Genomic DNA, 15,064 nt, shown 5'->3' with positions numbered 1-15,064 from the left:
CAGCCAGTTTCTAACCCAGCGAAGTGTATGCCAGTCCAAGCCAAGAGCAGCCAGTTTCTCGAGGAGAATGTTGTGGAAAATGGTGTCAAAAGCCTTACTGAAGTCAAAGTAGACCACATCCACAGCCTTTCCCTCATCCACTAAGCGTGTCACTTTGTCATAGAAGGAGATCAGGTTCATCAAGCAGGACCTGCCTTTCATAAACCCATGCTGAGTGGGCCTGATCGCCTGCTTACCCTGCAAGTGCCATGTAATAACACTCAAGATAATCTGCTCCATGAGTTTCCCTGGCACTGAGGTCAAACTAACAGGCCTATAGTTTCCCGGGTCTACCTTCTGGCCCTTCTTGTAGACAGGCATCAAATTTGCTAGGCGCCAGTCGACTGGGACCTCCCCTGATAGCAGGACTGTTGATAAATGATGGAAAGTGGCTTGGTCAGGTCTTCCACCAGTTCTCGCAGTACACTCGGGTGGATCCCATCAGGCCCCATTGACTTGCGTATATGGAAGTGCTGTAGCAGGTTATCAACCATGTCCTCATGGATTGTGACAGCCACATCCTGCTCCCCATCCCCTTCCACCATCTCAGGGTACCTAGAGAACAAGTGGTCTTGCTGCTAAAGACTGAGGCAGAGAAAGTATTTAGCACCTCCGCCTTTTCCTCATCTTTTGCCACTAAGTTTTCCCCTTCATCCAGTAAAGGATGGAGATTCTCCTTAGTCCTCCTTTTTGTGTTGATGTAGTTATAAAAACATTTTCTGTTATATTTAACAACAGTAGCCAGATTGAGCTCCAGAGGAGCTTTGGCCTTTCTAATTTTGTCCCTACACATCCTTACAACATCCTTATAATCTTTCTGAGTGGCCTGCCATCTTTTTCCAAAGATCATAAACCCTCTTTTTTTTTTTTTTTTTTTTCCTAAGCTCTAGCCACAACTCTTTGTTCAGCCAGGCCAGCCTTCTTCCACACCAGCTCATCTTTGGGCACATGGGTACAGACCGCTCCTGAGCCATTAAGATTTCCTTCTTGTGGAGTGCCCAGCCTTCCTGGACTCCTCTGCCCTTCAAAACTGCCTCCCAAGGGACTCTACCAACCAGTGTCCTGAACAGCTCATAGCCTGCCCTCTGGAAGTCCAAGACAGAAGTTTTACTTGTCCCCCTCCTGACTTCACCAAGAATACTGCGGTCACTGCCATATTGTGGTCGCTCTGTCCAAGACCCCTCCCAACCACCACATATCTCACCAGTCCTTCTCTATTTGTGAACAGAAGGTCCAGCAGGGCACCTCCCCAGTAGGCTCACTAACCAGCTGCATCAGGAAACTATCTTCCATGCTCTCCAGAAACCTCCTAGGCTGCTTCCTCTGAGCTGTATTGCATTTCCAGGATATGTCTGGGAAGTTGAAGTCCCCCACGACTGAGTAACAGCAAAGAAAATTCCATGAATGATTCTTAATTTCTAAGACGTATGCCTTCACAGCTTCAGCTATGTATTATGAAATCTGTTTCCTTGGTGCTATATGACCACAGTCATAAAAATGCTGTCTTCAGGCAGTAAACATCCAGAAAATGACTCCACGATTTTCTTTAAGTATTTTCTCATTTTTCCATCAACTATTATTATTTGCTCAGATAATTTGAACTGGCTGAATAATAACTGGTAATTTCCAATTGATTGAATATCTCATGGATTTGCTTTCTTTTCAACTAATCTAAGATAATTTTCCACAGTTTTATGTTCTTGTTTAAAAAGTAATCTTTTAATAACTTGGGGTATTCTTTTAAAAATATATTACTTCACCAAACTGTAAGCAGAATAACATAGGTTTCAGGATATAAATGTTTTGATTGTAGGCATTATTGTAACTTTTCAATAATTAAATTCTGCCTGAACTCATTGATATTTTGGAGTAGACTAAACACCCTAAATGACTTTCCTATTTTTCTCAAATAATCATCTGAGAAATTCACCAATAGGATGTATTATTGTTATTATTATTAATCTTTTTCTTGTTCTAACCTGGTGAACTAGTCTTTTGGGGCTTTGAACTAGTCTTTTGGGGCTTCACACAAGTGAAGGGAGACTTTGTTTTTTCTATACTGTGCTAAAGGTCTTTCTTAACTTAACAAAGGACACAGAAAACTAACTTCAAGATACTTTCATTTTTCTCAAGTTAGGAAAGGTAAGAATTTCACCAAAAGACTGAAGTAAAATAATTAAAGAAATTGAAACAAATATCTACATTCATTCATATCTCTATGCTGTATATAGGATTTTTCAATTTTTAACACTGTCACCTTAACTGATTAGCTCTCCCAAAGGCTATGATTTCTATGAGAAGAAATTTTAACATAGATCTGGGTCAGTGTTTTTTTTTTTTTTTTTTTTTTTTTTTTTTTTTGGTCTTGTGACTCTTGTGACTGCATTCATGAGAACTTACTTAGAGCACTCTGTTCAACTTTGGGACACCCTGCATAAGAAATATATGGACCAGATAAACCTTCCCATCCCTGATCCCTGGAGGTCTTCCAGGCCAGGTTGGATGGGGCTTTGAGCAACCTGATCTAGTGGAAGGTGTTATTGCTCATGGCTGGAGGATTGAAATGAAAACATCTTTAAGTCTCTTCCAACACAATCCATTCTATAACTATTTATTTATGTATTGGCAAATGCTGTCCTTTCTTTGAAGAAGATACCTTGAAAATAATTTCTGATGACAACCTTAGGTTTAAGCTCTTTCTCTGATTTATTGCTTCTTTTCTTCATGTGGTAGGACTCAAAACTGTGAAAAATACAGATTTTTCTTGTCCTCTAGCTCATGCTTTTAGGGCATTATATTTATTTATTTTTTATAACTACAGTTATATAAAAGTCTACTGACTTTCTCATTGATTTTAACTTGTCTCCTGCTATTTTTAGGATGTATAGATGTCCTGAAGGCATAACACTATTTTCCTTTTGCTTGAATGTAAAGCCAGGTAAGTGCATTGTGCTGAAACTAAACGTTCCCCACAATAATCTACTCACCCTTATCCAAAGTCAAAATGCTAAAAGCCTAAGTTCTGAACAAGTGGTCATTATTACCTTTGCAAAGGCTATAGTTCCAGGTCTAAGTAAAGAATAAAAAACAAACTTCTCAACCGATAGTCTAATTTCTCTGTTATACCAATCGTGCATTTGTAGCTTTGATGGGTCAATTATCTTAAACTACGACCCATCAGGAGTACTCCTGTCCAGCCCAACAATAACTTAATGTTGGTGGGCAGGAGATCTGAAGCAAGTGTTTTGGACACTGACATGACTGTCTTGGACACTGTGATATCACCTACAGCTATATACTTCCCTGTAGTGGTATAGATTTCTGTAAGCATAACTTTTGGACAGTCTCCCTTCAGAAAGCTCAGAGGACTGGGTTACAATAAAAGATTCATACAACTTTCTTCAGTTTTCCTTATTTTTGTTACTTATCAGGGTCTACACAATTGACGTGGTTTAACCTGGAAGGCAGCAAACCACAAAGCACCACATAGTCTACTTCCCCCCCTTTGCCTGCCCTCTTCCCACCCCTCCCTCTTCCACAGTACGGTGGAGGAGAGAACTATAAAAAAAGAAGAAAAGAAGAAAAAAAAAAAAAATAACTTGTGGGTTGAGGTAAAGACATATTATAGGACAGAAACTGAAGAGAAAATGATGATATAGAAATATACAAAACAAGTGATGCACAATGCAATTGCTGACCAATGCCCAGCAGACACCCTGAGCAGTAATTGCCCTCTACCCCTCCCTAGCCAACTCTTTCAGTTTCATTTTTCAGCATGATGCCATATGGTATGGAACTTCCAAAGTTTGGCCAATGTCTGGTGGCCAAAGTTTGACCAACCCCAGCTTCCTTGCTGACAGGACAGCATAAAAAGCTGAACAGTCCTTCGCTCTGTGCAAGTACAGCTTTGAAACAACTGAAACAGACCAAAAAAACCCCAAACCTTAGCTACTTTTCAGGATTTACTACTCTTAACTAAAAAGGAAGAGAAAGTGAAGTTAACATTTTGATGACAAATTACACTTTTATTTTTACCTACATTTTGCTAAAAATGACCTATATTGTGGTGAATAAAGGAGAGAATCTGGACTGAATCTTGACAGGTAATTAAATAAATTTTAAATGTAACTCAAATAGTTGAAAGAAACCAGTAGAACAAGTAGGAAAAATATAAACAGAAAATGTGTCTCCACATCTAAGTTGCTGTATCTCAAATGGTGAATTTGAGTCCTATTGAACTGCACAATGGAGGTTCTATACTAACTGCTACCTGCTGAGGTTTTTCAGAAGTATGAAGAGTATTTTATAGACACAGTGCTCTGCACTCTTTTACCATATGGCTTTCAACTACTTCCTACTTAATGCAGGCAGTCTTCAGCTATGAACGCTAAAAAATTTTTGGTCTTCTATACTGACTTTCAGCCTTTACTGTGTTTCTCTGTCTCTCCCAGGATAAGCTCCAGCACTCATAGAATCATAGAATCATAGAATATCCTGAGTTGGAAGGGACCCTTAAGGATCATCAAGTCCAACTCTTGACACCGCACAGGTCTAACCAAAAGTTCAGACCATGTGACTAAGTGCACAGTCCAATCTCTTCTTAAATTCAGGCAGGCTCGGTGCAGTGACCACTTCCCTGGGGAGCCTGTTTCAGTGTGCAACCACCCTCTCTGTGAAGAACCCCCTCCTGACGTCCAGCCTAAATTTCCCCTGCCTCAGCTTAACCCCGTTCCCGCGGGTCCTGTCACTGGTGTTAATGGAGAAAAGGTCTCCTGCCTCTCGACACCCCTTTACGAGGAAGTTGTAGACTGTGATGAGGTCTCCCCTCAGCCTCCTCTTCTCCAGGCTGAACAGGCCCAGTGACCTCAGCCGTTCTTCGTACGTCTTCCCCTCCAGGCCTTTCACCATTTTCGTAGCCCTCCTCTGGACACTCTCCAACAGTTTCATGTCCTTTTTATACTGTATATTTTTTATATGTATATCTTGAATCAAAGGGGATTTGAAACAGCAGATAGAGGAGCATTTTTCAAATGTAGGGAAGTTTATAAGACATACACAATCATTGTTCTTCTCTTCTAAGGACTGTAGGAGCTTTAAAAAAATAAGTAAACAAGCACCTTCAACTGTATCTAGAACTGTCACTGAAAAAGAATACTTAATATGAAATGAGTAATTTAACTCATGATAGGACTCTGCATAAAAATTCCAACAAACCTCTCATCTCAGTGGGTCAGTTTGAGATCCTCACTAAAGAAGTTTTGGTTGGCAACCTGTATGAATGACATTTTGGTACCAAGCCATAGCCATGGCTCTAGAATTTGAATAAATTCCTGGTCTTTCTAGTAGCAATGTAAGGTCTTTGCCCTTTGACAGTAGATCCGTAACCAGCAGCAACTCTGTTTGTTCCTAAGATCTGTTCCTAATTTCTGCAGAGATTAATAAATTAATAATGCTATGTGACAGCATTGTCAGAAATCTACACATCAGTTGGTATGACAGTCACATGGATTTTGAGTTATAAAAGGTAATTATTATTCTTAAGGCCATTTGTTTCTTTCTGCTTGTAGCACAATTGCAGAACATACAATTGTTTGAAAAAATTTTATCAAGCATTTTATTGTATTTATGGAAACAGTCATATTTAAGAGACAAATTATACACTTTAGTAACAATTGCTGACAAAAAAAAAAAAAAAATCCTGATTTAAAATGTCTGTGTTGAGTAAAGCGTTGACTCAAAACCCAGTAAGCATAAATCACTCATGAAAACCATAAAGTCATGAAGGAGACATGTGACTAGACATTATTCTTAGAAATCAACAGTTTCTTTTTCAGCTAAGCATGAGTTAATAAACTTACTCTTTAAACGTATAGGGAAAGCTTTCCATAATGCTTGCATTGTTAAACTGAAAGGAAATTATAATCCTAAATTCTAGTCTACCTGTTATACCTCCTGCAAAAATAATTTTTATACACTCTTTTCTGTCATCTGTTCAGACTAAAACCCAGATGTAGAACATCTGTTTGATGTAGAACATCAAACTTGTTGAGCTAGCCTCTATTATTTCTAAGTGTAATTCTCAGAATTAACTTGGATTTTTTTTAATGCCCCTACAGTTTAGAATTTTAAAAAAGAATGCTTTCATAATATATTGTAAGTAAACAGGGGAAATCACATGTATTATCTTGTCAGGGCATCTGCTTAAACATGGAATTTATATTTAAAAATTAAACAGAATAGGAATAAAATAAATATATATTTATATATCTTAATTTTCTGAGTATCATGCTTGTTTGAATTGATTTTTGTTTCCCAGCTTTATGGATTTTTTTTTTTTTTTAATTTTTTGAAGCACTTTGAATGTTTTGGGAAATTTAACTTCAAATCAAATTTCTTTCTAGGTCCAGAAATTATTATTCTAGGATGAGACCTGGAGTTCTGTAAAAATGTTGTTTCTCACAAAAGTTTTATTTTTTTATTCTTGAAGTAGTGCAAACACACACACACATATGCACACACACATGAAAATATGCATAAATAAAAAATAAAATATAAATTTGCATGGCAGAAAAGATCTGTACATTCTCAGGGAATATTCCTTTAATTTTTTGCATATCTAATCTGCTCATGCTTTTCTGAAGAGAGTTCTAGTAATTCATCAAATTAAAAAAGAAAAAACAAAAACAAAACACACACAAAACAAAACATCTCAGCCTGCCATTATGAAGGAACCAATTTTAGCATGAATGAGAAATAAATGAGAGGCATCAGTGCAGTAATTAAAACTTCATTATTTCTAATTTGTTTTTGATTTTATCAACCTGTCAACTATAAAGTGGGCTACTAAATAAGGGTTAAAATATCTTGGAAGGATTTAGTAATTATAGATATTGATTACTTTTAGACACTGTTGAGCTGACAGGGTAAGAAAAGCCCACTTGCCTCACTGTTTGGTCCTTTTGTTTCTCACAAGATTGATGGGTTAATAAACAGGGAGCAAGCATTGACATAAATTCAGCATCTATAATATTTGTCACCTTCAGAATTACTTTGATGAGAAGAACATCCTTTATGTGAACTCACCAGAGGGAACCAGCAGACCTGATCTGCAACCTGTACTCTTTCCTGTGATGAATACAGTGTTGACACTTAAAAAGGTAAAAACTCAGTGAAAGATAACAATGTTCCTTCAATGGGTCTTCATGCCTGTGCTCTGTATACTTTTCCATGTTTGTAAAAATGCATTTTCTCTGTACGTTACCTGTTAACCTGCCATTTTCTACATACACTTTATTTAAACATTATAAAAAAAAATACAAAAAAAAAATACAATAATGTAACTTTGCATTTCTTGTATGTTTTACTGAATTTCCGTATATATAAAATTAGTAAGGGAACTGAATATGAGGGAACTTAATGGGAAATACTAGATACAATGCATTGGTTAATTTTTAAACCGATGACAGTTTACAGATTAGATGTTAGTTTAGGCTGGGTTTCAGTTGTAGGAATACTGTGATTAAGTTAGCATAGAAATAAACTCTAAAAAATAAAATTTCTTATTTAAGGGAAACAATACTGTTTATGCTATTCAGAGGAAGCCGATGTTATTAAAGTATGACAAATGAATAACGTTTTAATATTAGCACTCTTACGTTTGCTGTGTAATGACATATAGTAAATTTACATTGCTAAGATATATATGTATATATATATATATACATTCTTTGGTAAAGATTACTACTCAACATTTACTCAAGATCTTCTCTAAGAGGCACTCAGTAAAAAAATGTCTTTTCTCAGAATGGCTATTTTTCACGATATGAAGTCAGACTTGCCCTTTGTTAAAATGCTATTTTTAGAATGGTTATTTCATTTTAAATGTCACAATGACAATGAAATCAAGCTGCACTCAAGGTAAAATGTTGGTTCCTTGTTTTGTCAGGAAGCTAACACAAGGCAGATGGAGACCTCAGTCCAACAAAGAACAATGGAAAATATACAACTTTCTCAAATTGACATTTTTCATAATGATGGTCTGTAGTTGTAATCCCATTGACCTTTGTAGGATATACAAATGTTTTGAAAAAACTGCATTCCCTTTTGAATTCCCTTTTGAATTATATTTGAGTATCATAATTATATTTGAGTATCATTGATGGATATGTTGAGATATGAGAAAATTAGTGCAAAATATGACTAATATTTTAAATAAGAAAAGCTGATTAAAGTATTTAAATATTTATTTTCTTGCAGTGTTAAAAGTGTTCAATAATTTTTCATTTTGAAAATGTTTTCTAAAAAGTTTTAAAAGTTCAAAACAATCCATTCACATACTTTAAATCAGGAACGCTTGCAAACAGGTAGAAAACAACAAAAGAGAAATACAACAGTGACTTGCTATTTTGAAAGTTATATCTGACTTCATAATTAAACAGAAAAACAAAAACAAACAAAAAACAGGGGAACATGTAAGTAAGCCCTTTCCTTTCCTTTCCTTTCCTTTCCTTTCCTTTCCTTTCCTTTCCTTTCCTTTCCTTTCCTTTCCTTTCCTTTCCTTTCCTTTCCTTTCCTTTCCTTTCCTTTCCTTTCCTTTCCTTTCCTTGCCTTGCCTTGCCTTGCCTTGCCTTGCCTTGCCTTGCCTTGCCTTGCCTTGCCTTGCCTTGCCTTGCCTTGCCTTGCCTTGCCTTGCCTTGCCTTGCCTTCCCTTCCCTTCCCTTCCCTTCCCTTCCCTTCCCTTCCCTTTCGCCTTGTTTATTCTTTTTTACTTTTTATTTTTTTTTATTTTATTTTTATTTTTCCCCCTTTTTTTCCTATTCCTTTTTTCCATTTTTCTTTATTTTATTTTTCCTTTTCCTTTTTCCTTTTTTTCTTTTTTTTTCTTTTTTTTTTTCTTTTTTTTTCTTTTACTTTATTCTTTTTTTCCTTTTATTTTCTTTTTCATTTTCCTTTTCTTTCCTTTTCTTTCTTTTTCCTTTTTTTTTTTTTTTTTTTTTTTTTCATTTTCAGATGTCATATCAGATTTTACAAGCCAGATCTTTGATTCATTTTATTTTATCTAGGATTAGAATTAGACTAGGATTAGACTTTTTTTTTTTTTTTTTTTTTTTTTTTCCCCAAACATTATTGGAATTCTTTAACCCGAGAAGAATTACCTGACTCAGGTTCACAGTGATGAATCTACCATTTTGTAACACAACAGTGTTTGTTAAAGTAATGCAGGAAGAGGACAACTTGGATCACAAAAATTCATTGAACGTGAATGAATTATTGTGACAATCAGTTCACAAACTTTTCAATGATTCACTTTAATGAATTCAAGGAGCTGTAGTATTGTTTTTCAATAGGGTTTGTTTGTAACGTAACGTAACATAACATAACAAGAACATAGCAAGTTTGTCAACAGTTTGTTGACAAATGTGTCACAACACAATGTGACAACGTTATGTTACATATGGATATTGTAACAGAATAACATAGAATAACATGTAATTTCATTTTCCTTTAACTGTTTAATCTCTTTTAAATTTAAGGTTGGTTAGTGGTTAGGATGTGGGGTGGAGTTGAAGGGATAGAAATAGAGAAGATGTGACTGGGGGAAGAACTAGTCTCTTGTTCTCATTGTATCTCATTCTGTGGGTGTAAATTACTGAAGCATTAGAAACTGTAATCAAAACATATCTATTGGGCATCCAATTAAGATGCTTTGCTGCCCTTCTGTTTAGCCTCGTTGCCACAGACTGCCATATGAGCATACCAGCATATTTTATCTCTTTCTGTCTCAAACTCTCTCTGTGGAAATGATCCCCCAGTAGGTGGAACACACTACTTCTGAGCTAGTGCCCTGTTTTTCTTGTGAAAAGTAGGTAGATAGATGGACAAATAAATAAAAGTTGTCTCGTTTCTGAAATATATGGATGGCTTGATCTCTTTGAGATGTTACAGAAGTTTATATACAAATCCTCCATAGATTCTGAAGAGTGCTCTAATCTAGCTTTTCTCTATTTCACATCAAACACATTCAGCTTTAAAGGATGGGTACTATTTATTTCCTTACTGGTGGATAATGAAAATGATATTGTTATTATTACTGGGAGACTTAGTACAATTTTTCAACAAATTTATTTGCTTGAGGGGATGTATAACTTTGCTTTTTTTCAAATTTAGATTATCAGTCCTTAAGGACCATATTGTTTCAGAGATGATTGTTTTCATTACATTACAAATAAACATAAACATGCTTGGAAACTACTTCTTAGAAGAGATTCAAAATATGTTTATAATTTTATGAATCAAAAGTAAATTCTAATTCAATCTAGAAAGCAGGAAAATGATAATAAAGGATGAAAAAGTCTGAAATCTCAATCTTTCCAAATGTTTACTTGGCCAGAGTTCCTATAAGAGTCAATGATTTAAACTAAGAGCATTGCTGCTTCTTCAAAATTATTGTTTTAAAACTTTATTAGATTATTCTTGTTATTATGAAGGGTTTGACAGAAATAATTTGGACAATAAATTATTTTCCTGCAGGTTCCACCAACACACACAAACAGAACTCTAGGGGTTTAGGCTTTGTCTAAACTACGTAATTAAGTGGTCCTGGGACCATACTTTGGCCAGCTGGCATGATTAAAATAGACTAATGTTTGTTCTTACCATTATATTTCCTTAGCCTCCAAAATGAAGCATGAAAATTACCTGCTGGGAATGGTCTCTGGCTATTCATGAAGAATATCTGTATGTAATTTGAGAAAATGTAGCTTACCTTGCTAAACTTGACAGAAACTTTTCCAGTGTTTTCATGCAGTCAACAGTTCACTTCCAGCAACCATGGACCTTGTGGAAGCAAAGACATGTAACCTGGGGTGAATATAGAGATTTACCACACAGTTAGGAAAGCTAAAGAAGCTAAAGACCAGACAGAATTGAATCTGAAACATGGGATCTCTTCTGAAGGAAACAGGAGACCTGATTACCCCAGAAAGTTAAAAGGCTGAGTTGTTAAATGCATTCTTTACCTCACTGTCTACCAGCAAGACTGCTCTTCAGGAATCAGATGCCAGAGGCCAGACTGAAAGCATGGGGCAAGGAAGATGTACCTTTGGTGGAAGAGTCAGGGAACACTAGAGCAAGCTGGACATTTGTAAGTCCATGGGCTCTGATGGTACGCACACATGAGTGCAGAGGGGGACAGCAGATGCAATTGTGAGGCCAGTCTCTGTAATTGATTGTGGTAACTGGGAGAAACATCTGAAGGCTGAAGTAAAGGAAATGTCACTTTTCTCTTCATGAAGGGCAAGAAGAAGGACACAGAGAACTACAGGCTGGTCCACTTCATTTTAGTCCCTAGGAGGGTGATAGAACAGCTTATCCTGCAAGCCTTTTCCTGGCACATGAAGAAGAAAAAGATCATTAGAAGAATTGGAAATGGATTCACCAAATGGAAGCCATACCTTACTAACCTGACAAGCTTCTATAATGAAATCACTAGCCTGACGGATTAAGGGGGAAGTAGTCTTCCAGACTTCAGTAGTCTTCTGGACTTCAGTAAGGCTTTCAGCACTATCCTGTATAAAGTCCTCATAGAGACGCTGTTGAACTATGGGCTGGAGGAGCAGACAGTGACGTTGGTCAACAACTGGTTGGCCAAGCCCAGAGGGTAGTGATGAATGGTGCAAAGTCTAGTTGGAGGCCAGTAATGAGCAAAGAATCATAGAATCGTAAAATTATAGAATAGTTTGGTTGCAAGGGACCTTAAAGACTGAATGAAATTGAGGGTAGTTGCTGACTCACCAGAAGGACATGTTACTATCCAGATGGATCTTACAAGGCTGAAGATGTGGGCTAACAAAAATCTCATGAAGTTCAACAAGGAGAAGTGCAGAGTTGGGCATCTGGGGAGGAAACAAAACAAAACAAAAACAAAACAAAAACAAAACAAAAACAAACAAACAAACAAACAAACAAAAACAACACAGACATCAGGACATTCTGGTAACCACCCATCCGGAAAACGGCTCAGCAGAAAAAGACCTAAGAGTCTGGGCAGACAGGAAGCTGAACATGAGCCAGAAAAGTCATGGCCTTGCCACAGAGAATGGGCTGCATTAGGCAAAGTGTCAGCAGCAGGTAGAGAGTGGTGGTCCTTCCCCTCTACTCAGCATTGCTGGTATTGCACCTGGAGCACTGTGCCAGTTCTGCACACTGCACATAACACCCCTGTCGCCCACTTCTCCACACTCACCTTCCCCCACCTCTACCCCTTCCTTTGCTCTTAAGATGATCAAGGGATTGGAACACCACTCCTGTGTGGAGAAACTGAGAGCTGGGACAGTTCAGCCTCAGGGCAGGTCTTATCAATGTGTACCCATACCTGAAATGAAAGTGCAAAAAGGACAGAGGAATGCTCTTTTCAGTGGTGCCAGTGTCAGGAAGAGGCAAACTGGAATACAGGAGGTTCTGTCTAAACATCAGAAGTGCTCCTTTAATGTGTGAGTGATGGAGCAGTGGAACAGATTGCCCAGAGAGCTCTTGAGGTCTCTCTCCTTGGAGGTCTTCAAAAGCTGCCTGGATATGGCCCTGGGCAACCCTCCCTTGACTGAGGAGTTTGGACCAGATGACCTTCAGAGGTTCCTTCCAATATTAACCATTCTGTGATCCTTCGTTTCTGTGATTCAGGAACCTGATTATAAATAAGAATACAGTTTGTACAGGAATTGTGAAAATCTAATTGAGAAAGAACTTGTAACCGTTGTACATTCAGTAAGTACATAAAAAAAAATAATAATAAAAAAAATAATCTGTTCTTGAAATATATCTTGTCTGGTTATGTTATATCTGTCTTGTACAAAAAGACTGTTAATCATCAGGATAGGGAAATTTTTCATTAACAAATGTTGTAGGTTCCCATCTCAGACATAGAGAAAGCCAATTGGTCAACCTGTTTCAGGTGTCCCTGATTGTGGAGGGAGGTTGGACCAGATAACCACCAGAGATCCCATCCTATTCTTCAATTAACTATTCTTCAATTCTGTGATCCTCTGCCATTGTTTTCTTTCTGGGTTGCAACATAGCCTTAGGGAATTTCAAAACTGAAAAAATGGACATTCACCTGCCTGAATGGCATTGCAACTTGAGGATAAGATGTAAATTTATTCCCTTGAGCAAATAACAGTCTTGCTGCCTCACCTTCCTCTGAAGGGTGTTGTGAAGTCACTGATCAGTGGTCTGCAAGATCTGAGTTTGGGGAAAAAGTCTGAGTTAGGCACCTGGACTGACCAATCAACTTTCTGATCAATGTCTCAGTTTCTGAGACCAGAACTGTTGGTCAGAAACTTGTAGTTATTAATGTATTTTTTTTTTTTTTTTCTGAATGGGAAATCCAGTTTTTCTATAAAATTCCTTCTCAGTAGTGTAAGGATATGGTTAGAAATATGTGTTAATGGAGCAAACCATAATATGTTCTCAGGGATCTGTCAGTGACTCCCTTCCCAGCTTTCCTGTTAGCCCCTGTAGGTATTGGGAAGTAGTTATAAGATCTCCCTGGAGCCGTGTCTTCTCAAGGTTGAACAACCCCAGCTCCCTCAGGCTGTCTTCATAGGAGAGGTGCTCCAGCCCTTTGATTAATTTCATGATCTTCCTCTGGACTAGTTCTAATACAACATCCATGTCCCTCTTGTGCTGGGAGCCCCAGAGCTGAATGCAATGCTCCATGTAGTCTCATGAGAGCATAGCAGAGGGGAAGAAACCCCTCCCTCACCCTGATGGCCGTGCTTCTTTTGATAGGGTTGGCTTTCAGGGCTGCAAGTGCACTTGTCTGGCTCATGTCACACATCTCATCAACTGTAACCCCCAGGTCCTTCTCCTCAGGGCTCCTCTCAATCCACTCTTCACCCAGCCTTCATTTGTATTTGGGATTGCCCCAGCTCAGGTGCAGGATCTTGCATTTGGCCTTGTTGAAATTCATGAGGTTTGCTCAGGCCCACCTCTCAAGTTTGTCAAGGTCCATCTGGATGCCATCTCTTCCCTCCAGTGTGTCAACAACAATGCACAGCATGGTGTCATTGGCAAACTTGCTGAGGTTTCATTGTCCTTGTCACCAAGAAAGATGTTAAATAGTGCTAGTCCCAATACCAATGCCTGAGGAACACCATTTCTCACTGATCATCACCTGGACATTGAGCTGTTGACTGCAACCATCCAGCCAATTCCTTATCCACCTGGTGGTCTATCCCTCAGATCCATGTCTCTCCAATTAAGAGACATGGATATTATGAAGCACAGTGTAAAATGCTTTGCACGAGTCCAGGTATATGTCATCAGTTGCTCTTCCCCTATCCACCAATGCTGTAACTGTGTCATAGAAGGACAGATTTGTCAGGCACTATCTGCCCTTAGTGAAGCCATGTTGTCTGCTACCAAAGTTCCTTAGCATAGTTTCCACATGCCTTGACATAATTTCCAGAAGAATCTGCTCGATGATTTTGCCAAGCACAGAGGTGAGACTGAGTGTCCTGCAGGTCCCCGTGTCTTCCCTTTTTATTTTATTTTATTTTATTTTATTTATTTATTTATTATTTTATTTTTTATTTTTTTCTCTTTTTAAAGTTGGAGGTTACGTTTTCCTTCTACTATTCAGTAGAAACTTCACTGACCTGCCACAACAAAAAATTGTTTGAAACATCTATTTGAGCTTGAAGGAATCATCCCAAACACATGCGCTCCATCACTAACTTAAAGCACAGGAGTCATCAATTTTTGATTGTATTATTTTCTGTTTCAGTAAATTTGAATGTATTCTGTTAATCCAGAAACAGAAGTCATAGTCACTTAAACTTATATTAGAAGATGTAATGTGGTCAACTGCAGACTTCAGAATTTCACTGTCATGTGATCTAAAATACAACTGTAAATATTTACTGTATTTTGTTCTTTTTTTTTTTTTTTCCTTTCTCTCACATAATCTTGACCAGACATATCAGGTGTTATTGCACTTATAAAATTAATGCAGTCTAGTAAATTTAAT

The sequence above is a fragment of the Netta rufina genome (genome assembly GCF_964035555.1).
Source record: "Netta rufina genome assembly, chromosome: Z".
NCBI lineage: Eukaryota > Metazoa > Chordata > Aves > Anseriformes > Anatidae > Netta > Netta rufina.
This window is presented reverse-complemented; position numbering follows the sequence as displayed.